The sequence below is a fragment of the Rattus rattus genome, chromosome 9, assembly GCF_011064425.1.
Source record: "Rattus rattus isolate New Zealand chromosome 9, Rrattus_CSIRO_v1, whole genome shotgun sequence".
NCBI lineage: Eukaryota > Metazoa > Chordata > Mammalia > Rodentia > Muridae > Rattus > Rattus rattus.
The window spans coordinates 3,304,337-3,325,915 of record NC_046162.1 but is presented as its reverse complement, the minus strand read 5'-3'; the positions used below and the strand labels follow the sequence as shown (position 1 = coordinate 3,325,915).

Genomic DNA, 21,579 nt, shown 5'->3' with positions numbered 1-21,579 from the left:
CTGGGCGATGGTGCATACCGCTAGTCCCAGCATTTGTGAGGCTGAGGTGGGACTGCTGGAAGTTCAAGGCCAGCCTAGTCTATGTATAGACTGAGTTCAGACTAAGGAGCTACAAAAGAAGACCCTGTTTCAAAGCATACTCATGCGTGCATGTACACACTTGCTGGAATACACACAGAGTTCTGCACCATGATCAAGAAAAGGAAGGGAATGAGCCCAGGAGTTTCGTGGGGGGTCAAATGAGGCAGAGTCATTAGGGCCTCCAACTCTTACAGGAGAGCTGAGATGTAATGAAAGTTAACAGAGGCTCAGTTCATGTGCGAGGGTCCCACACATCCCCAGGAGCTCCTGGGGAAGCAGGCTCTAAGACCAAGGCCTGGTTATTGCTTCCCCTTAGCATTTAATTGTTTGGGGTGAAGATGGCACCAGGGCTGTGTGCTTTACTGTAACCCGGAAGACACCAGCAATGTCACAAGTTGCCATTTATTTTATTTATCGGCTGGGGGGCTGGACAGGTGGCTCAGCGGTTAAGAGCATTGGCTGCTCTTACAGAGAACCCAGGTTCAATTCCCAGCACCCACACGGCAATTCACAACTGTCTGTAACTCCCAATTCCACAGGATCTGACACCCTCATACATATACATACATACATACATACATACATACATACATACATACATACATACATGTAGGCCAAGCACCAGATGCACATTTAAAAAAAAATTATTTATTGGTTGGAAGTCCCTGGAAAGACACCAACTATGTTACATACATGTTCCCCTTAATTTTATTTATTGGTTGGAAGTCTCTGAAATTTTTATTTTAATTTTCATGTTACTCATTTTTCATACATGCAGACATTTGTTAAGTGGGTGTTCGAGTACATTTGCATGTCGAGTGGTCTTTAAGAAGAGGGATAAAAATGAGCTGGGTGTGGTCGCACACGCATCTGTAGTCTTTGCATCCAGCATGCAGGAGGCTGTCAAGATCGAAGTCAACCTGGGTACATAACAAGACTCTGTCTCTAAAGACTAAAGGGGAGAAAGGGCAGAGTTGATACATTTCTATTAGTCATTCCCTTCAAACCTCTCTATTTGCAGCCTTCAGAGAGCAATTGGAAAGAATTCCCCTGGTTGACTGGGAGCTCCCTCTGAGGTGACTGTGGGCCAGGTGACTTCTTATCATTGAGCCCTCTTGCTGGCCTTTACCATGGAGCTTGAGTTCTCGTAGGACTTTCCATCTCGTTCCTGGGCTGGGTAGGTCTTTCCAATGCTGTTTCCTGGTGTAGTGGCCTTCTCTTTAAACTTGTTCTTGCCTCCAGCTCCAGTCTGACGGAGAAGGCTAAGCAAGGCAGAGCTGCATTTGCTCTTTCCCATGACCCACTCTGCCGTTTTGCTCTCACCGGGTCATTGCTAGTTCTCTAAGGTGGTAAATTAGCCAAGCAGGTGCCTCTCTTACTTTACAGGTTAGAAGCTAGAAGCCTGAGAAAGGCTACGTACCTTTCCCCAGGCCTTGCCAGCTGTGCTAGAACAGGACTGGAGGATTCTCTCTTTTTTTCTTAGCTCTTAACCCATAGATGACTCTGGAAGGAATTGCTCCAAAGTATTTCTACCAAGTTTCGATTTAGTGAATTGTGTAAAATTCTCTTTGAGAAATTGTCTTTGGTCATCACCTCCCCAACTTGATTACTTTGGGGAAGACTTGACCATACTTCTTCCCCGCCCCCTTAACCCTTCTCCTCAAAAAGTCTCACCATGTACTTCTGGCTAGTCTAGAACTCACAGAGATCCACCATTCTTTGCCTCTGCCTCCAGAGTGCTAGGGTCACAGGTGTGTGCCACCATTCCCAGTGCAGCAGAGTCCTGAATACTAAAGTGGGTCAGAATTGTTTGCTCTGATGGCTCCTGGTCGAATGTGCAGTTTGGGAAGCCCAGTGGCCAAGGATTTGTTGGGATGGAGAGTGAAGGGCAGTCTCCTAGGTCCTTTTGTTTTTTAACCTCTTGGGAGGAAGCAACGTTGATTTGGCTCAGCCTCCTGGACTTTGAGCCCCTCCTGGGCTGTGCAGGACACCTCTTGTGTTCTGAGCGCTCCTACTGTCCTGGAGCAGATAACACACAAAGGGATGGAAGTTAATCTTTCTGTGAATGTAAGGTGAGTTCCTAGCAGCCTCGGTGACTCAGCTTTGCCGAGTGTATCGTAGAGGAGCAAAGGCAGGGACATTAACCGGTAGCACAGGAGTTCAGAGCAAAGCAAAGCATTCCCACACTACATGTATTTTGAAATGTTTTTGTTTTTGTTTTTGAGACAGGGTCTCCCTATGTAGTTCTGGCTGTCCTGGAGCCAGGACACTCTGTAGAGCAGACTGGCCTTCAACTCACAGAGATCCATCTGCCTCTGCTTCCCGAGAGCTGGGACTAATGGGATATGCCACCATGCCCGACTGTATTTTGAAATTTTTAAGATGAAAGAAATCTTGAATGTACATAGCAGAGAGAGGTAGTGAACGATGCCTCTCGGGCTGTCCCTCAAGTTCCAGGGGTTTCAGGACTCTCAGCTCATCTGTGGCTGCCCTTCCACTTCCTTTCCTTTTAAAATGTTTATTTGATTACTTCGCTGTGTGGATGAGTGTCTATGTGAGGCAGACATGCAGGTGCCCGCAGAGGTGTCAGATACTCAAGCTGGAGTTACAGGAGGCTGTGAGCCACCTCACACGGGTGCTGGAAACCGCACTACATCTCTGGAAAAACAGCAAAGCCCTAATCACTGAGGCATCTATGTCTCCAGCCCCTGCCCTCTTCTCTTGTAGGAATTTACTCTTGTAGGTCAGTCTGTCTTCGAACTCAGAGATTTCCCTGCCTCTGCCTCCCAGGCACTGGGATTAAAGGTGTTTGCCACCAGTGCACTTTTTTTTTTCCGAAAATTAACCCATTTATTGCAGGCAGGTCTCAGATGATAGGCTTCTATGGTCTTTCCTTCAGTCTTCTGATGGCGGACTTCTGGTAACTGCTGAGGTGGTACTGTAGGCCCAGGCCCTGCCAGTCACTGTTTTCATGCAGGAACCACAGTGCCAGATGCCAGATGCCAGCAGCTCGTCTCTTCCTCTTGGTCTTGCCACAGAAGGAGCAGCAAGTGTACTTGGCGTACTGGCTGATTTCAATTTTCTTCACCATTTTCCAGAGGGAGGCACCATAGCGGGTTCTGTATTTCCCCCACGATCCTGACCTTCTTGGTGCGTTTAGCCATGTTGCGTGAACCGAAGTCCAAGCCCAAAGAGTCATTGCACACTTTTAATGATCGATGCTGCTAATCTTTATTTGTAAACGATTCTGTATTTATCTAAAAAAATAAGAATTTTCTTTCTTTTCTTTTTTTTTTTTTTTTTAAAAACATGATCTCAGTTTGTAGCCTGGAACTCACTAAGATTTACCTGTCTCTATCTCCAGGGTACTGAGATACCTAACCTAAGGTTTTATTTATTTATTTATTTATTTATTTATTTTAAAGATTTACTTATTTTATGTATGAGTACACTGTACATCTCTTGAGACACACTAGAATAGAGCATTGGATCCCATTCCAGATGGTTGTGAACCACCTTGTGGGTGCTGAGAATTGAACTCAGGACCTCTGGAAGAACAGGCAATGCTCTTAGCTACTGAGCCATCTCTCCAGCCGGACTTTTTTGTTTCTTAAACATTATTTACTCAGGGTGTGCATGGACAGGTGCGCTGAGTGCTTGTGTGGAGGTCAGAGGAGAACTTTGAGGAGCTCGGTCCTCCTGTATATGCCATCAGGTCCTCAGACTTGGCAGTGAGGACCTTCACCTGCTGAGCTGACTCTCTGCCCTATTTCTAGTTTTTAAATTTAATTTCTTTGAGAGTGGAGGGGTGTCAGTGATGAGGAGGGTAACCTTGAGTTCCTGACCCAACCCCCTCCCCCCCATCTCCCAAGTGCTGGGATTCCAGGTGTGAGGCACTAGCCGGGCTCCAGTGTCTTTTATGTAACCTGTTTATGAAGGTAGCATTTTCAATTATTAAGCAGATTGTCTGAATTTTTAATAGGAGCGCTCCCATTTATAATAGAGAGGCTGTCATGCCCTTCTTTTCTCTTTCTCCCCAAGTGTCATGGTATATGTGGATCTGATTACCTCACCTGGTGGCAGATCAGGTGTGTGATACCATCCCGTGTCACTCACAGGAGTCTGAAGGGGACAGGAAGAAGGCGCATGGGCATGGTAGAACTTTCTAGCTGCATCTCTTTTTTCTTTTTTTCATTTTCATATCTTTTTCTTTTAGGCAGGGTCTCAGGTTGGAGCTGTGAGTACTCTGGTTTTGGAAGACATGGTTTGTCCTCCACAGCTCTCAGAAGGAGCTGCAGAAGTGAACCCATTTGTGTACAGTGTTCCCGTTTCTCTTTCCTTTGCCAGGGGCAGTTGATAGTTCTTAGGGATGTTTGATACTGTGGTTAGTTTCTCTCCTGTTAGTTCCTGTCTCTGTCTTAGCCTGGGGTTTAAGTGCCTATGTATAGGAATGGAAATGGTCCTGTGTGGCCAGACTTAGTGTCACACAGTTTAGGACACAGAAGCAGGCAGATCTCTGTGAGTTTCAGGCCAGCCTGGTCAACATAGTGTATTCTAGGTCGGCCAGGGCTACACAGTGAGATCCTGCCCCAAAGGAAAGAGAGAAAGAAAAGAAGGGAGGGAGGGGGGGAAAGAAAATGGGCGTGCATGGGCTTGGATATGTGTGTGAGAGGGAGAAGGGGAGGGGGGAGGGAGGGAGGAGGGGGGAAGAAAATGGGCGTGCATGGGCTTGGATATATGTGTGTGAGAGGGAGAGGGGAGGGGGGGGGAGGGAGGGAGGGGGGAAAGAAAATGGGCGTGCATGGGCTTGGATATATGTGTGTGAGAGGGGGAAGGGGAGGGGGAGGGAGGGAAAAAGGAAGGGGAGAGAGAGAGAGAGAGAGAGAGAGAGAGAGAGAGAGAGAGAGAGCACTCATCACAAGAAGCAGCTTGCTTGAGGGAATGTGTACCTCAGGGTCTGTGTTGACAGAATTCCCAAGATTAGATGAAGTTCCAGTTTGTGCCTGGATAACAGCTATGTTAGCATCTGAAAAAGAACCTGTTGTGTTTTCTAAAAGTAACACATGCTTATTTTTAAGCAAAGCTCCTGAAAACAGTGGTGTGAAACACAAGACAGTTTGGGCTTGGTGGATCAGAGCTTTATCCAGCCCTCGGGAGGCAGAAGGGAATAGGTCTTTGTAGGTTGAGGGCCAAACTGACCTATATAGTGAGTCACATTCCAGCAAGGGCTATATACTATAAATAAATAACATAAAAATAAAAATTGCTGCCTAGCAAGCGCAAGGCCCTGGGTTGGGTCCCCAGCTCCAAAAAAAAAAAATAAAAATAAAATTGCAGGGGGTGGTGGTGGTGGTGGTGGTGGTGGTGGTGGTGGTGGTGGTGGTGGTGGTGGTGGTGGTGGTGGTGGTGGTGGTGGTACCGCCTTAATTCTAACACTCAGGATGTAGATGCAGGCAGATCTCTGAGCTTGAGACCACTCTGGTCTATAGAGTGTTTTAGGACAGCTAGGAAGCTTCTCTACAGAGAAGCCCGCCTTGACAAAAAATAAAAGATTAAAATTAAACAACAAAATAAAAATTATTTGGGGCTGGAGAGATGGTTCACTGGTTAAGTGCATATACCACTCTCACAGAGGACCCAGGTTTGGTTCCCAGCACCTGACTTGAGTGGCTCACAACTGCCTGTAACTTCAGCTCAGAGAGATGCCACGCCTCTGGCCTTCACGAGTACTTGAACGCACATGCGCATACCCACACATAGACGCATAATTAAAAATAGTAAATATAAGTCTCTATACTAAGTAATACAGAGGACAGGTGTGGTGGCTTTTTGCTGTAAAACCAACATTGGGGAGGCCAAGGCAGGAAAACTAATGTGAGTTCAAGGCCAACTTTAGTTACAGCATGAGACCCTGTTTCAGTGTCAACCACAGGTAGAGGGATCCCAAAATGTAAGAATGTGTGTGACCAGTATCTCCTTCTGAGAAGATTGTTACATCATTGGTAATAATTTTTACTAATAATTGAAAACAATAACTTTCAATTTCTTGTTTTTTGTTTTTTTTTCTCTATGTAACCCTGGCTGTCCTGGAACTCACTATGTGGACCAGATTGGCCTCAAACTCAAGAGTTTTGCTTGTCTCTGCCTCCCCAGTGCTGGGACTAAAGGAGTGTGCTAACATGCCTGGCTTCAAAATTTTATAAATTAAAAAAAATCATTTTATTTTATTTTTGGAGTTGTAAGACATATCTTCCCGTGGAATGTTGGCCTGAACTTCCTGTGTAGTCCAGTCTAACTGTGAATTTCTCTTGTCTTCCTGAGTGCTGGGATTATAGGGGTACTTACTACCTGTTTTTCCTGTACACTTAAACTTCATTATCTTTTTTTTTTTTTTTTTTTTTTTTCGGAGCTGGGGACCAAACCCAGGGCCTTATGCTTGCTAGGCAAGCGCTCTACCACTGAGCTAAATCCCCAACCCCAAACTTTATTATCTTATGTGTATGGGTGTTTTGAACTCGAGCCCCTGCCTCTGCCTCTCCATATGTATTATAGGATATGATACATACATACATACACACACACACACACACATATGCTATACTAGTCTATATGTATGTCATAATAACCCCAGGCCTGTGCCACCATGCCTTGCTATCTCATTTTATTTTGCCTGTATTTTTGCCGAGACAGGTATCAGTGGGTACTTCAGACTGCCCTTGCGCTCAACCTCTGGTTTACCCTCCTATGCAGAGGCCTGTGCACCTCACATGGCTTTGTAACAATGTGAAAGCTTTTACTAGTAAGTCATTGTGCTAAGAAGTGGAACATTGTGCCTAGGGAAATTTTGTAACTGTTGCTTAGGTTATGTTAAGCAGCCTGCCAGTGGACCGAGTACTCAAATTTTTTTAAGTTAATGGTAATTTTAATTTTACTAGCTGGTTCAGCACCAATAAAAGCTAACAAAAGTCCACTTGATTAGAAAGATTAACATTTCCTGGGGAAGAAAACCAGCCAGACTTTCTCACTTCAAGTTTCAGGTTGCAGGAGAGAAAGACTCTCTGCTTTTCCTCAACACAAGCTCTCTGTGTAGCCAGGCTGCCTGGTTGCTGACCTCCTATCTCAGCCTCTGCAGTGCTGGGATCCTGGGCTTGGCTCACAGCAGTGGATTTCTCAGTGCATTCTTCTTGCTCAGGGACCCTGTTAAGTCTGATCCCGGATGGTTACTGGTGGACCCGATCTTTTATTTAGTTAATTGACTTTGCAGCTGGGATGGAATGCAGGCCCTCACAGCAAACAAGAGTTCTTACCACAGAGCTCTGTCCCTCCCCTCCACCCCCCATTCCCCAGCTGCCCCAGCCTGTTGTCTCTGTGACAGTGTTCTCCCCTGTAGAATTCACATCCAAAACCATGCAATTGAGATAACTAACAATCCCCAAAATATTAAAAACAAAAACCCTGCTTCAGAATGTTTAAAATAAATTCCCAGTTGTGTTCGCTGCACCTATGCTTCTTTGGGGCACAGGCCAGACTGCCTTCGGAAGACAGTTACGGCACAGTTAGGTGCCTTTACCCAGTGCCTTCTCTTTTTGTGTATGTGTATAAGCCTGTGTGTAGTTATATGCATGTGAGTGCGGGTGCCCAAGACTAGGGTACCCCTGGAATGGGAGTTACAGGCTTTTAGGAGCCACCTAAGATTGGTGCTGGGAATCAAACTGATCCACAGAACGACTTCTAGGACAGCCAAGGCTACACAGAGAAACCATCTCAAAGAACAAAAAATAAATAAGTTCTTGTTGCTCTTCCAGAGGCCTGGCCATTATCCAGTAGCCCACAAGTCCCTGGAATCCCAGCTCCAGGGAATCCGATGCCCTTTCTGGTCTCCTAGGCATTGCACTTGCGTGTGCATACTCCTCCCATATACGTGTTATTAGCAATAATACAATCTCTTATAAACTTAAGTGTTTCACACATCCTGTTAATGCAGGCCTGTGGAAGCTGGATCCCCTACATTGCAGATGAGACTGTAGATGGTCAAGGCCCTCTGAACAGAACCTATCTCCATGGATCTCCTCTGCAACCCAGCGTTGCCATGTCTAATGACGTACCCCGAGCATGATCTTCCACAGGTAGAAATCTGTTAGGCGGTGAAGGGAAAGGCAAGCCTCAGGATCCGCCTGCCCAGCAGAGAGCTCCACTGCTGCAAACCCTTGTGACCCAACAGAGATGTAGTGCGTTGGCTTATTTCGGAGGCAGGGTCTCATCTCGCCCTCTTGGTCTCAAGTTTGTTTTAACTTGAGGATGACCTCGAACTTATGATCCACCTGCCTTCTTCCTGCCTGCTGACCTTATGGGCATGTGACTTCCCATAGGTGTCACCATGCCTTTGTCAGTTTACATGGTGTTGAGGCTCACACCCAGGGCTCCATCCGTGCTAGGCAAGTGCTCTACCGACCGAGCCGCTCACCCAGCCCTGGAGGGTGATTTCCGGGATCTCCTAGCGAAGAAGAAAGTACGAGTTGATATGTGAATTCGAGGACTGGGTCCTATAGGAGTTTCAAGTAGGAGGTACCCAGAGAAGCCACATTGTAGAGACATGGGGATAGCTCGCTAGGGTTCCTGGAGGGGCCTGGGGTAGGGGTAGGACTTGTGTTTAATGGGGACGGTGTTCACTTGGGGGAGATGGATGAGAATGGTCTGCACAGAGTGCACACGCCTTTGGTTCAGTTCTTACTACTGCCAAAGCAAACATGAAACAACCCCCACATGATGGCATAAGTAATGGCTTCATAGCTTTGTTTTTTGAAAGAGAAGTGGGGTCACACATAGCCTAGACTGGCCTCAGATTTACCATGGAGCTGAGGAAACCTTGAACTTTTGATTCTCTTGCTTTCACCTCCCCTGGTTTATGTGGTGCTAGGGATGAACCCAGGGCTTTGTGTTAGGCAGGCTCCCTACCAACTGAGCTCCATCCTGGCCCTGTAAACGCCGCCTTTATAAAAGTAGTGAAAAGAACGGTGTTCCACATTCTTGTAGCAGCAGAGCGGTGTCTGATGGTACAGGCGATCCTGTGCTGCGTAGCTCCCGCAAACCTGTTCTTCAGAGAGGGAGCAGGAAAGAAAGCAAAGACTCTTTCTAGCCTGAGACTCTCATCTTACAGCACTGCCCCTCCCCGTGCTCCACCCTCACCTTGGCTGCCACAGCACTGGAGGGAGCTGCTGTCCTGCCCCGCTGCAGGGTTGGCTTCAGCTTCTGTGTGTGTCACAGTCCCCTAGGGAACCTATTGGGACTGCAGGGCCACCCATGGTGAGACTCAGCCAGCCTGCCCAGGCAGCTCCCTAACTGCTGCTGGGCCTTCTTGGGCTCTGAACTCCCTGTGCGGCGCTCTGAACACACTCATTCTCTGCAGGTCCTTCCACCAGGTACTGTTTTAACAGGTTTTTGTTTTTGGTTTTGTTTTTTGAGATAGGGTTTCTTTATGTAGCCTTGGCTGTCCTAGCTCTGTAGACCAGGCTGGTCTGTGCCTCCTAAGTGCTGGGGTAAGGGATGGACCATCGTGCCAGGCTAGCACTGTTTTTTTTTTTCCTTTGATCTATCGTATTTATTCCAGTGTTCACAATCTTTGCTTGGAACCCTTCTGTTAACCCTTTAAAACCTCAGGCCCATAGGTGCCCTCTGCCCTCAAAGTACAAAGATCCACAGTCCAGTTTTTTTTTTTTTTTTAAAGATTTATTTATTTTATGTATATGAATACACTGTTGCTGTCCTCAGACAGACCAGGAGAGGGCATCAGATCCCATTACAGATGGTTGTGAGCCACCATGTGGTGGCTGGGAATTGAACTCAGGACCTCTGGAAGAGCAGTCAGTGCTCTTAACCGCTGAGCCATCTCTCCAGGTCCTTGTTCTTTTAGTTTTACATTTCAGTTTAGTTTAATCATGTCAGGTGGGATACTTCACATAGCAGTTAGGAACTCTTGCTGCTCTTGCAGGGGACTGAAGTTTGGTTTCCTGCACTCCTCTTGGAGAGCTCACAACTGCCTGTAACTCAAGGTCTAGGGGTCTGATTTCCTTTTCTGGCCTTCATGGCTACACACACAGACACATATACACATAATGTAAAATAATTTGTAAAAAGAACCCAAGCCCAGGGAGGGTTATATGGTAAGTCTCCTATCTGTTAAAAAAAAAACCAAAAAAGCAAGCTGGATGACAGCCAGATGGGATCATGAGATGGGCTAGGGTTACAGCCCCTAACTTGATAGGTGTGAGACTGTAATATGAGTAATGGACACATGGACACATACATAAAGTGAGACAGATCTCACCACTGGCCTGAGGCTGGAACGGATTCAGGCTGTGTGCCTCCTGCCTAGCCACTTCCCTGTGTGTGACTAGCAGGGCATCCAGTGGGGAAATCCACAAGTCCTTACAGCCATTGGAACAGATGGGTGGGATGCAGAGAGCATGCTCAGAAGCACTTGAATGAGGTCAGCTACCAGCCTCCTGAAAAGCCAGCCCACTGGGAAAACCTGCAGAGAATCCCAGTATCTGGGAGGTGTGAGTGATTAGGCAAATGGCTTTCAGAGTAAATAACATGGGTATATAAAGCGAGGACATCAAGACAAACAGGCAGGTCCAGCACAGTTCGTGGAGGCATGGGGGTGGGGGTCACACCTTACGGAGCAGAGGTGTTCCCTGGGAAGATCCTGGACTTGGGGGCTAAGCAAACAAATCTCTCTTAGGTCAAGGCTGACACAGTGGTACAGGACCGGTACCAAAAGGGAAATCTTCCAGCCCTCAAGCAGAGCCTAGGAAGAGCTGCTGATGGTGAGAAAGTACCATCTGTTTGAGCACAAGCTTCTTGGGTGGCTCCAAAATAAACTCCTAAGACTCAGGCTTCCGGCCTGAGGCTGGCTGCCGCACCTGCCTCTCCCATGTGGATGAGTGCAGCACAGTCGAGCCACCTGGCCCGATTCTCTGCATGAGCCGCTCTGCATGGAGCTCTGACTCCAGCACTCTGCAGGTGTCTCGGAAAGCAGTGACCTTCTGTGTGTATTGACACAAGGACTGTTTTCCTATCTACAAAGTGGTTGTCAAATTGAAGGGAACAAATGTGTAGGTCTTGCCAGCCTTGGGATCAGGCAGGCCTGGGTTTTATCAGCTCATGGCTGTTCCTTTCTTCACCTGTGTTCCCCGAGTCTTTCGGGCCTTAGGCAGTGACCTCTGTAGGATAGTGAGTAGGACTCCCCGTCCCTTTTCTCTAGGCGGCAGGCAGGTCATCTCCAGTGCTGGAAGGTGGAGGTAGGTAATTTGGAGGTTGTGTAAGTGGGAGCCTGACCTACTTAGGAAAGCTCCTTCCTGCAGGGAAGCAGCGCTTTGCTTTGTATCTCTGAGGTGAGAGAGGGCCTCGTGTAGGCCTCGCTGCCTCTTAGCTTCTGTGTAGCTGAGTCGAATGGTGACCTCCTGATCCCCAGCGTGCGCCACCACACCACTGAGGCAACCTCTGAGCTTCCGTTCTAGAGTCAGTAGTGTTAGTAAGGCAGCGACTGAGCGGGGAAGGAGCCTCACTGATGGAGAGGAGAGGCTGTAGCTGTATGAAGGGGTCTTAGAGTTTAAGTAGGGGACAGGGAATGAGGGTCGGTGTTTTACAAGGTGGCTCAGCTTGGAGAGGTAAGGTGTAGGTGGACGAGGGCAGACAGTCAGGGAGTCAGTTCGTGGTGCTCCTGGTGGGGATACCTAGTGACAGGGAGGAGTGGGGCTAAGAGAACCTACAGGGGTAGCTCCCGTCAGGACAGCTGGACAGAGGCAGTGGGAGGAGAACTCGTACCGGGGTATTCAGGCTTTCTTGTCTTGTAACTAAGGAGAGCCCTTAGATTAGAGATGTGGTTGATTGACCGTGTAGGTGTTGGAGCATCCTTAGCGGCATGGAACAGAAGTCCTGCTGAAACCAAAACATAAGGTGACACTAGGCTGGGCGTCACCTCCGCAGAGCCTCCTGTGCTGCTCCCTGGATGCAGATACTCCACTTCTCTTGCTTTTCTATATAAGTTTCTGTCCTAACACCCCTTCTCTGCTGGCTGCAGGAGCTCAGATGCCTGGGTTGAGTGCCACGGTCGACAGTGTCACGTCCTCAGCGTGGTCATGGCCTGCAACAATGCTGGTGGCAGCAGTGTCGCTTGGTAACTCCTTAGGAAAGTCTTTATGCAGCTCTGGACCCAGTGGTCCTGTGAAAAACCCTCCTTACTACAGAGATGAGGCTCTATTTTCTCCTTGTTGGGTTCATAATTAATTAATTATTTTTGCGACAGGGTTTTTCTATATGGTTGTCCTGGAACTCACTATTGTAGACCAGGCTGGCCTCGAACTCATAGAGATTCTGCCTGCCTCTGCCTCCCTAATACTAAGATTAAAGGTGTGCACTACCACACCAGGCATAATTTTATTATTAGGTGAAAAAGCTATCAAGGCATGCGATGTGTTGGGCGCATGGTGGCACAGCCTGCACCCTCGTACTTGGGAGCGAAAGGAGGATCAGAAGTCCAAAGTTATCCTTGTTTTTATATAGAGAATTCGAGGTCATCTTTGGCTATGTGAGACCCTGTCTAAGGAACCTTTAAAGAAGGGAAAATTCATTCTACCTTCTACAGGTCCCTTATGTCAGCTTCTAGATATGAATACCCAGAGCTGCCTTATTTCCTTTATACAGGCAGGTAGCAAAGCATCCTCTGATGGTTTTACTGGTAAATTACCCATTATTTTACTTGGTAAACTGGTAGATAATTTCCGAAGTTGGAAGGTACTTAAAATCTTTCTGAAATACCAAATCTATTCCTCTTTATTTATTTATTTTTTTTGCTTCTTTTTTTCGGAGCTGGGGACCGAACCCAGGGCCTTGCGCTTCCTAGGCAAGCGCTCTACCACTGAGCTAAATCCCCAACCCCTATTCCTCTTTATTTTTATTTGTTTATTTAGAGACAAGATCTCACTATGTATCCCTGGCTGTCCTGGGACTCCCATTGTAGATCAAACCAGCCTTGAAGTCACAGAGACCCTCCATCTGGGATTAAAGCATACTCACCAAACCCAGCCCTCCACTTGTTATGAAAGGTTCATTATGGGCTGGAGAGATGGCTCAGCGGTTAAGAGCACCCAACTGCTCTTCCAGAGGTCCTGAGTTCAATTCCCAGCAACCAACCACATGGTGGCTCACAACCATCTGTAAAGAGATCCGATGCCCTCTTCTGGTGTATCTGAAGACAGCTACAGTGTAATTATATATAATAAATGAATAAATCTTAAAAAAAAAAAAAAAAGAAAGAAAGAAAAAAGAAAGGTTCATTATGACTGATGGAAAGCTTGAGATTCATTGAGGCATGAAATTGCCTTCTTGGCAGCATGAGGAGAAGCCTGTTTGTGGACATGAGTACCCTTTGGGGCCTGTGGGAGCTCCATGTTTTCTCCTTTTTTCTACGGCCAGTGAAGTCACTGTGGGTGATTTAGATTGTGCAGCACCCTAATTTCCAAAGAGATGTTCACTTGATGAAAGAGGTGCCTTTGCTTCGCTGTGGGGTCCTGGCTGTTGTCTCCCGTAGGTCAAGTCAGATAGATCCTTTGGCCCTCGATGGGAATGAACTCACTACTCCCAGCCCCTTTCTCTCCTGGGTCCCATATATTTCAGGTTGGTCCCCAACTTACTATGTAATGGGAAATAATCTTGGAAGTCACATCCTTCTGCCTCTACCTCCTACCCCAAGCAATAGGATTGTAGATGTGAGGAACCATATCCTGTTTAAATAGTTCCTGGGAGTTCATGCTTGAGTGAAACTGTGCTACTGAGCTACATCCCCAGCCCAGGCAGAGGACTCATGGTGCTGAGTTTCAATCTCTGGGACCAGAGGTCCACTGAAAGGGTCAAGTGGGCATTCCTAGTGCTAGCTTGTACTCTGCTCTGTGATTGGGTGGCTGCCTTCGTTGTACTTCCCTCCTCATCCAGAACCAAGGAGCACCGGCCTGGGGACATTTTTTTGTACTCATTTCTCATGATTCAGTAACGTGTTAGCCTTGTAAATAGTGCTCCTGTCTCCGAAGCCAACAAGTGTTAGGCGTGTACAACCATTGAGGTTTCACTGGGAATGGACATGCGCCCTCCATATTACTTTTGGTAAGCTACTGACAGGTCCTGTAATTGGTGAAGATAAATTACTTTAAAAACCCTGTAATAGTAACAAGGTAATCCCTGAACCTAGTCCTCTGGCTTCTGCTACAGACTCACTCCATAGTTATGAATCCCACCATACTCTGGGTCTAGGCCTCAGTTGGTGCTGGGCCTCTGAGCTGCTGCTACACCCGGGTATTATCTGTGCTGCCTCTTGAACCGTGAATTCTGTTCGATGCTTGTCTGATATAGTAACTGTTCCTGTTGGGAAGGTCTGGGAGTGAGGATAGGATTGTAGGAGGAATTACAGATTTAACCAACGCCTTTGGCTCCTTCATTCGATGAGGTCTGCCCTGCCCTGGGCCTCTTTGACTCCTAAACGGAGGTTCCTGAGCTTGGACAGATCAGCTCACCTGCAGAGCATGCTAAACAACACTGGGCTTTGTTTTCAAGTTTGAGTCAGTGATAAAACCAGTCTAAGCGCAATCCAAAGCGGTGCTGGAGAACTGAGGGCCTGACAGTTTTTGGGTCAGGCAAGGAGACACCTCCATAGGTAATTCTATCTACTGTAAGGTCAGACCTTTCTCTGAAGAAAACTCGTTCTCTAATAGTTGGGGGTGCTTGAACTTGGTTGTTTTGTTATATGAGTGATGGAACTCCGGACCTCGCACATGCTCCTCCACCAAGCTGCATACCAAGCCTGGTGCAGATGCTGAGTTCCCCTCGTCAGTGGATCTTAGCACAGGTCGTTAGTTTGATATGGCATCTGTCCTTAGTTACCAGGAGGTTTGTCAGGGGACAACTTTGAGACCAGGAAGATACTTGGTGAGAAGGGTTTGGTTTTATCATTTAAAAATTAATTTATGATATATTATTATTTTAGCATACGTGTGTTTTGCCTGTATGTATGTCTTATGTGTGTCTCTGTACCATATGTATACAGCATCCAAGGAGGTCAGAAGAGGGCAGCACATCCGAAACTGTAGAAATGGTTGTGAGCTGTCTTTTGGGTGCTGGGAGTAAAACCTGAGTTCCCTGGAACAGTAGCCAGTGCTCACAACTGCTGAGCCATCTCTGACCCCCGCTTTTACCTTTGTAACTTTTGTTTATTACTTATTACTGTATATGGTAGGTCTGAGGCTGTACATGTGGACTGTGGCACATGCGGAAGTCAGAGGACAGCTTTGTGAGTGAGTCCTTTGCTTTCTTCTTCGTGTGGTCTTGGGGGATTGGACTCAGGTTGTCAGGCACGTGCTTTACTCAGTGAGTGGTCTTAACAGCCTGGTGCTGGGCTAGATGTGAGGGGCTCCAGGCTAGTTGCTCTCAACATGGGGCTGTCATGTTGTGTGCATAGGTGGTCCGGCCTGCAGGGGCGAGAGTGATGGGTCTAGGTGGCTGGGGGTGGGGTCCTTGTTGCTGATTCAGAATTGTGTCCTGTGGCTTCAGCCAATTCTCTGGGGACAGAATCTCTACAGTCTTGGCCTTAGATGAAGTTGCTGGGCAGGTCCTGCCCCTGTGTGGCTTAGGCTCAGTTAGCATGCTCAAAAGGAAATTTTGGATGCCAGTGTGATGGCTCACTAGATAAAGGCAACCTGAGGTCAGTCCCTTGGACTCAAATAGGAAGGAGAGAGCTGGCACCAGCTAGTTGTCCTCTGAACTCCACACTCACGCTGCGGCAAGCATACAACTCCTCAAACAAGTAATAATAAGTGTAATTTTAAAATGTTGAGAAAATTTGAGTGGGCGCATGTATTTTCTCTTCTCATTGGAGCCTTTTGGAACTGGACAAGGGTGTGGTTATCATAGGGAGACAGGCTTCAGAAGCAACAGACCTGACCCCTGGTGGGTGGTCTCTCATTGCTTCCCTTCCTCAGGACCTTAGGACTGAGGTATGGGCAGTCCTGTGGGCTTCTTCAGTGGGAGGCAGCAGCACAGGCAGTCATTAGAGCTTGTTTTCTGTGTCACTGGAGTTTCTAGTGACTGAGTTGTTAGGCTGTGCTCAGGCAGCGATGAGAAGTACAGGTGTTTTGTGTGTCAATAGAAGCCCTGGTAATCGTAATCTTTGCCTTCATTTTGTCTCTTTTCTTTCCTTTGGGTCACCTGATTACCTCTGCAGGTTAGGCATGTTGATCCCTTAAGGAGTGTCTGTGTAACCTCTCCACTTCTCTTTAAGCTTGGAAGCTTGGAGGCCCAGAAAACAAGGCATTGTTCTAAGCCTGTAGTCACCTTGGATTTCAGGAAGAACACAGTCTTAGACTCCCTCTCCCCTATGAGGGCTGTTGGCCACAAGGACCAACTGTACTTCTCCTTGAGGGGAAGTGATCTGGAAGACACTTGAAGGGATCAGAGTGTCCCCCTCTAGAGACTAAGTTCGTGTATGGACTAGACCACCTTGGAGGATCTGAGCTAGGACACTGATGGACCAGAGATAGATGGGGATTTGACCAAGTGCTTAGTTACTCGTTCCCCTTGTCCTTCCCTTAAGCCTGAATGAGTTCTCTGAAGATGGATTTGGAGTCTCTGAATGCCTTTATTTGTCCCTCCGCCCAGTGTGGTCACAGTGAAGAAGTCTCCATCTTCCTCATTCCTAGTGTCTTAATTGGGGCATGAGAACGGGTGGGCAGCTGAACCCAGGTGGTGGCTGACCCAGCCTAAAAACTCCGATTACAGCAGTGAGTGGCCTCTCTGCAGTGGCTTAGATTCCTCCTGCTGTCCCCTCAGGTTACCTTCTGGACACAGGACAGTGGTCATCACCTTCCTTTGTTGAGCTTTCCTCCGAGAGTGCTGTCACCTCTGCGGCTTTGTTTCCCTTTCTCCCCTCTGATCCTTCCCCCATTGTCCTTCATGTGTTTACTAAGCTAATTTCATCCTAGTTGAGCGGGTTCATCTGCTTTATACTAGACTGCTCGGATGTGGGTTTAAGCCAATAGAAAGTCTTTATTAGCCTGACGACGACTACACTGGTGTAGCACTGAGTCTTTCTCAGGGAGAGCTTTTAAGCACAGGAAACATGTTCTGGGTTGACTTACTTCAGTTATCAAGACCAGTGAGCCTGAAGCAGAGCCACAGAAGCCAGAAAGCAAGGTTAGAACATTTAGAGACTTTCCCAGAACTGTGGACTTGGATGGACAAGGCCTTCATTTTACTTTTGGCAGGCGGTGCTATCTGTATGCTGTTTTATGGCCTGGATGGCACTTCCATCATGGAGTCGGTTGTGCTAAGGTCTGGGGACCTTTTGCATTTTCTGCTCTTGGATTGAAAGCCCTTTATGCGATGGTCACTTCACAGCTCACTGACTGGGGAGAAATGAACAAGTCACACAGTGCCTGGACGTTTTTGGTGCCTTAACTCTTGTTAAGTATTTTGCTTTGTTTGAGAGAGGATCTCATGTATCCTGGACTGACGTCATACTCACTAGGTAGAAGTCTCTGCTTCCCTAGTGCTGAGGACACAGCTTCATAGCCATGCGCCACTTTGTCTGGCTTTGCTGCCTTTTCCCTTTTTCTTTTAACAAAAAATATTATTATTATTTGTGTTTTTCCTGCATGTAGTCTGTGTATCAAATGTGTGCCTGATATCTATGGTGACCAGAAGAGGGTGTTAGATCCTCTGGAGTTACAGACAGTGATGTGCCCTGTGAGTACTGTGGGGCTTCGGAATTGAACCTGGGTCTTCTGGAAGATCGCCTCCAACTCCTGAGCCATCTCCTCAGTCCATGGCGCTGTAATTTTAAAGGAGCATTTCTGGAGAAGACCAGTTAAGTTTACTCTGCACTCGACTATTGCAGACTAAGGAACATTTGTGGAGTCTCTTAGCACTTGAAACTCGTGAACTGAGAACATTTCTTTTTTATACTGAGACAAAAAAATTTTTTTAATTATTTTATGTCTATATGAGTACATTTTCAATGACTTCAGCCACACCAGAAGAGGGTATGGGATCCCAATACAGATGGTTGTGAGCCACCATGTGGTTGCTGGGATTTGAACTCAGGACCTCTGGGAGAGCAGTAATGCTGAGCCATCCCTCCAGCCCCGAGGCAAAACTATTTTAATAGTGCAATTATTATTATTTTTTTTTTTGCAGAATCAGTATCAAATAACAATAAGTTATTTCATAATTATCAGAACTGTCAAGGGTTTGGGGATTTAGCTCAGTGGTAGAGCGCTTGCCTACGAAGCGCAAGGCCCTGGGTTTGGTCCCCAGCTCCGGGGGGGGAAAAAAAATTATCAGATCTGTCCGGGCATGGTGACTCATGCCTATACTTCTATCCCTTGGAGTAGAGGCAGGAAGATGAGAAGTTAAAGGCCTGTTTCAACTACAGTGAGTTTGAGACCAGCGTGGTCTACATGAGATTCCCCCCTAAATTACCAGAATGACATAGACTCGAAGCCTTGGCTAAGTAGGGCCGAAGCCACAACAGCGTCCTGAGCTTTCTCAGGTTTTGTTCTAGGAAACCTACTCTGTTGTCCCTCATGATTCTCCCTGAGGTGGTGAGTCCACTTTAGAAAAAGTGTCCTGGGGGTTGGGGATTTAGCTCAGTGGTAGAGCGCTTGCCTAGCAAGCGCAAGGCCCTGGGTTCAGTCCCCAGCTTCAAGAAAAAAAAAAAAAGGGAAAAGAAAAAGTGTCCGTGTCCTCTGGAGGCAGGAAGTGACTTCATCACTTCTCTAAACACCTCACGGTGTCTGTCATTAGCTGTGGCAGGATTCCATTCTGAGGCACCCATTTCAACTTTGTTCTTTTGTTGTTGTTGTTGATGTTGATGTTGTTGTCGTTGTCCGTCATTGTTGTTGTTATTGTTGTCATTGATGTTGTTATTGTTGATGTTGTCGTTGTTGTAGTTGTCGTTGTTGTTGTTGTCGTTATGGTTGATGCTGTTTGTTTTTTTCTTTTTTCGAAGACAGGGTTTCTCTGTGAAGTTCTTCCTGGCTGGCCCTGAACTCAGAAATTTGCCTGCCTCTGCCTCCTGAGTGCTGGAATTAAAAGCATGCACCACTATACCTGACTTGTTTGAAATTAAAAAAATTTTTTTAAAATTTTTTTTAAAGATTTATTTATTTATTATATGTAAGTACACTGCAGCTGTCTTCAGACACACCAGAAGAGGGCGTCAGATCTCACTACAGATGGTTGTGAGCCACCATGTGGTTGCTGGGAATTGAACTCAGGACCCCTGGAAGAGCAGTCAGTGCTCTTAACCACTGAGCCATCTCTCCAGCCCCCTTTTTTTTTTTTTTTTTTTTTTTTTTTTTTTTTGAGCTGGGGACCCTCTTGGGCCTTGCGCTTGCTAGGCAAGCGCCTACCACTGAGCTAAATCCCCAACCCCTCCAGCCCCTTTTTTAAAAATTTTTTTCTTCTTTTTTTTTTTTTTTCGAGCTGGGAACTGAACCCAGGGCCTTACGCTTGCTAGGCAAGTGCTCTACCACTGAGCTAAATCCCCAACCCCCAAAATTTTTAAGAAGAATTATATTATGTCTGAGTTTTGCTTGTATGTATGTATGTATGTGTGTATGTATGTATGTACATACATATGTACGTGCATCTCCTGATGGCCAAGGAGGACAGAAGAGAATATTGGATCCCATGGGACTGAAGTTAGACAATGGAACTTGCTATATGAGTGTTGAGAACTGAATCCAGATCCTCGGGAGGAACTTTTAGCCACCAAGCCATCTCTCTAGCCCCTAAAACTCCATCCATCTGTCCGTCTGGCGGACTGTCTACCATCCCTATTATCCATCCATCCATCCATCCATCCATCCATCCATCCATCCATCCATCATCTCTCTGTCTTTGAGTCTGGGTTAGGCTGTGTGCATGAAGGTATCCTTGAAGACCAGAAGGGGCATGGATCCCATGGAGGTGGGATTACAGGCAGAGGATGAAGTGGCAGAGTAGCTCAGTGGGTAGAGGCGCTTGCAAACTGACAAACTGAGTCTGGACCCAGGACCCAGATGGTAGAAGGAGAGAGCTGATTCCTGAGAGTTCTCTGCTCTCACGTGGTGCTGTGGCACGTGCGCACACACACATGATGTTATTTAAAAAGTGAGAATCTAAGGGAGGCGCCGGATGAAGCCTTAGCTGCATTTCAAGTCCTGGTAAGAGAGCCATTTGCTGTTTTAGGGCTGACTGCTGTGCAGCTTGGGTCTGCTGAAGGACAGGGCAGCTGGGAACCTTTCAACCACTGGGTGCAGATGGCTTCTCCAGCACGTGACTGCCTCCTTCTCGGCCTCCGTGTGGCCTTTTTCCATGCAAGAAGACAGTGTTTCATCCTTGCAGCCCAATCCGTTCATCCTCACAGGCAGTTGGTGTGCTGCGTCCCTGCCTGGTGATTCAGGAAGCTATTTTTGTACCGAGAAAACTGAGCTGCAAATGAGCACATTCAGTGTTGGGAAACCTACCAGTCTTTAACCTACCTGTCTCACTTTCAAGTCTAAGTTTAGGAAAAAACACACATTGCCATTAAGGTACCAGGAAAATAGACGTCAGATTTGCTCTAATGACATCATCCCCCAGCCAGCACCTCCTAACTTCAGTCTGGTCGGTTGTCTTTGTGTCTGTGGAGCTTGCTGTTTTTATTACAGTTTATTTATTGTGCATGGTGGTGTACATGTGCACGTAGAGGTGAGGACAACTCAAAGCTTCATGAGAGGAAGTCTTTGCTCATCCTGACGGCCCTTTGGTGGCAGAGTGCTGGAGAAATGTTGGGTTGCTTGGCTAGTAGCTGGTGAGAGTTGGCAGAACCCTGGAGTACAACCAGGAATCACAGTGCTTGTTGTTAGTCAGAGGCCTCTTGAAGTAGGAGCAGCTCCCTAGGAGGGAAGTTAGACGAGCCCCATGCCTCTTTCCTGTCTCCTGCCTGAGTTCAACAAAAGAATTTTATTCTGCTAGAGGAATGTTTCTTTGGAATTGAGTTTTTACCCTGCAGACAAACTATCAGTAAACTATATACCAGGGGGGTGGAGATCTTAATTGACAACTTTGAGCTTTGAAGTGATCAGGAAAATTTAGATGTGCTAGTCCCTTCCGGTCCTTGATGGGTATCAGGTTGGTGCAGCACAGGGTGTCTATGATGTCATCTGACGAACAGCAGGACAGTCTGCTGTGTGCATGCTTAACTGCTTTGGCAGCTCGTCAGAAGGAAGAGTGGGAGTGTGTGTATACATGTGTGTGTCTGTGTGTGTACATGTGTGTGTACAGAGAGAGGATAGCCTTGAACTTCCTGAGTCTTCTGTCTCCACCTCCCCAGTGCTGGGCTTACAGGCCTGCATTACCACACCTGGTTTCATAGAGTCCTGGGGATCTAACCCAGGGCTGGCTGGACACTGCTCACTGAGCTACCTG

General features: G+C 47.0%; 1 protein-coding gene and 1 pseudogene across 3 annotated transcripts in view; one reads left to right on the top strand and one right to left on the bottom strand.

The window, feature by feature from the left end:
- The window catches only part of Rab11fip3 (RAB11 family interacting protein 3), an 81,435-nt gene that overhangs the window by 2,590 nt on the left and 57,266 nt on the right, over positions 1 to 21,579 (top strand). The gene's annotated exons all lie outside the window — the stretch shown is intronic.
- LOC116910618 lies at positions 2,963 to 3,251 on the bottom strand (annotated as a pseudogene).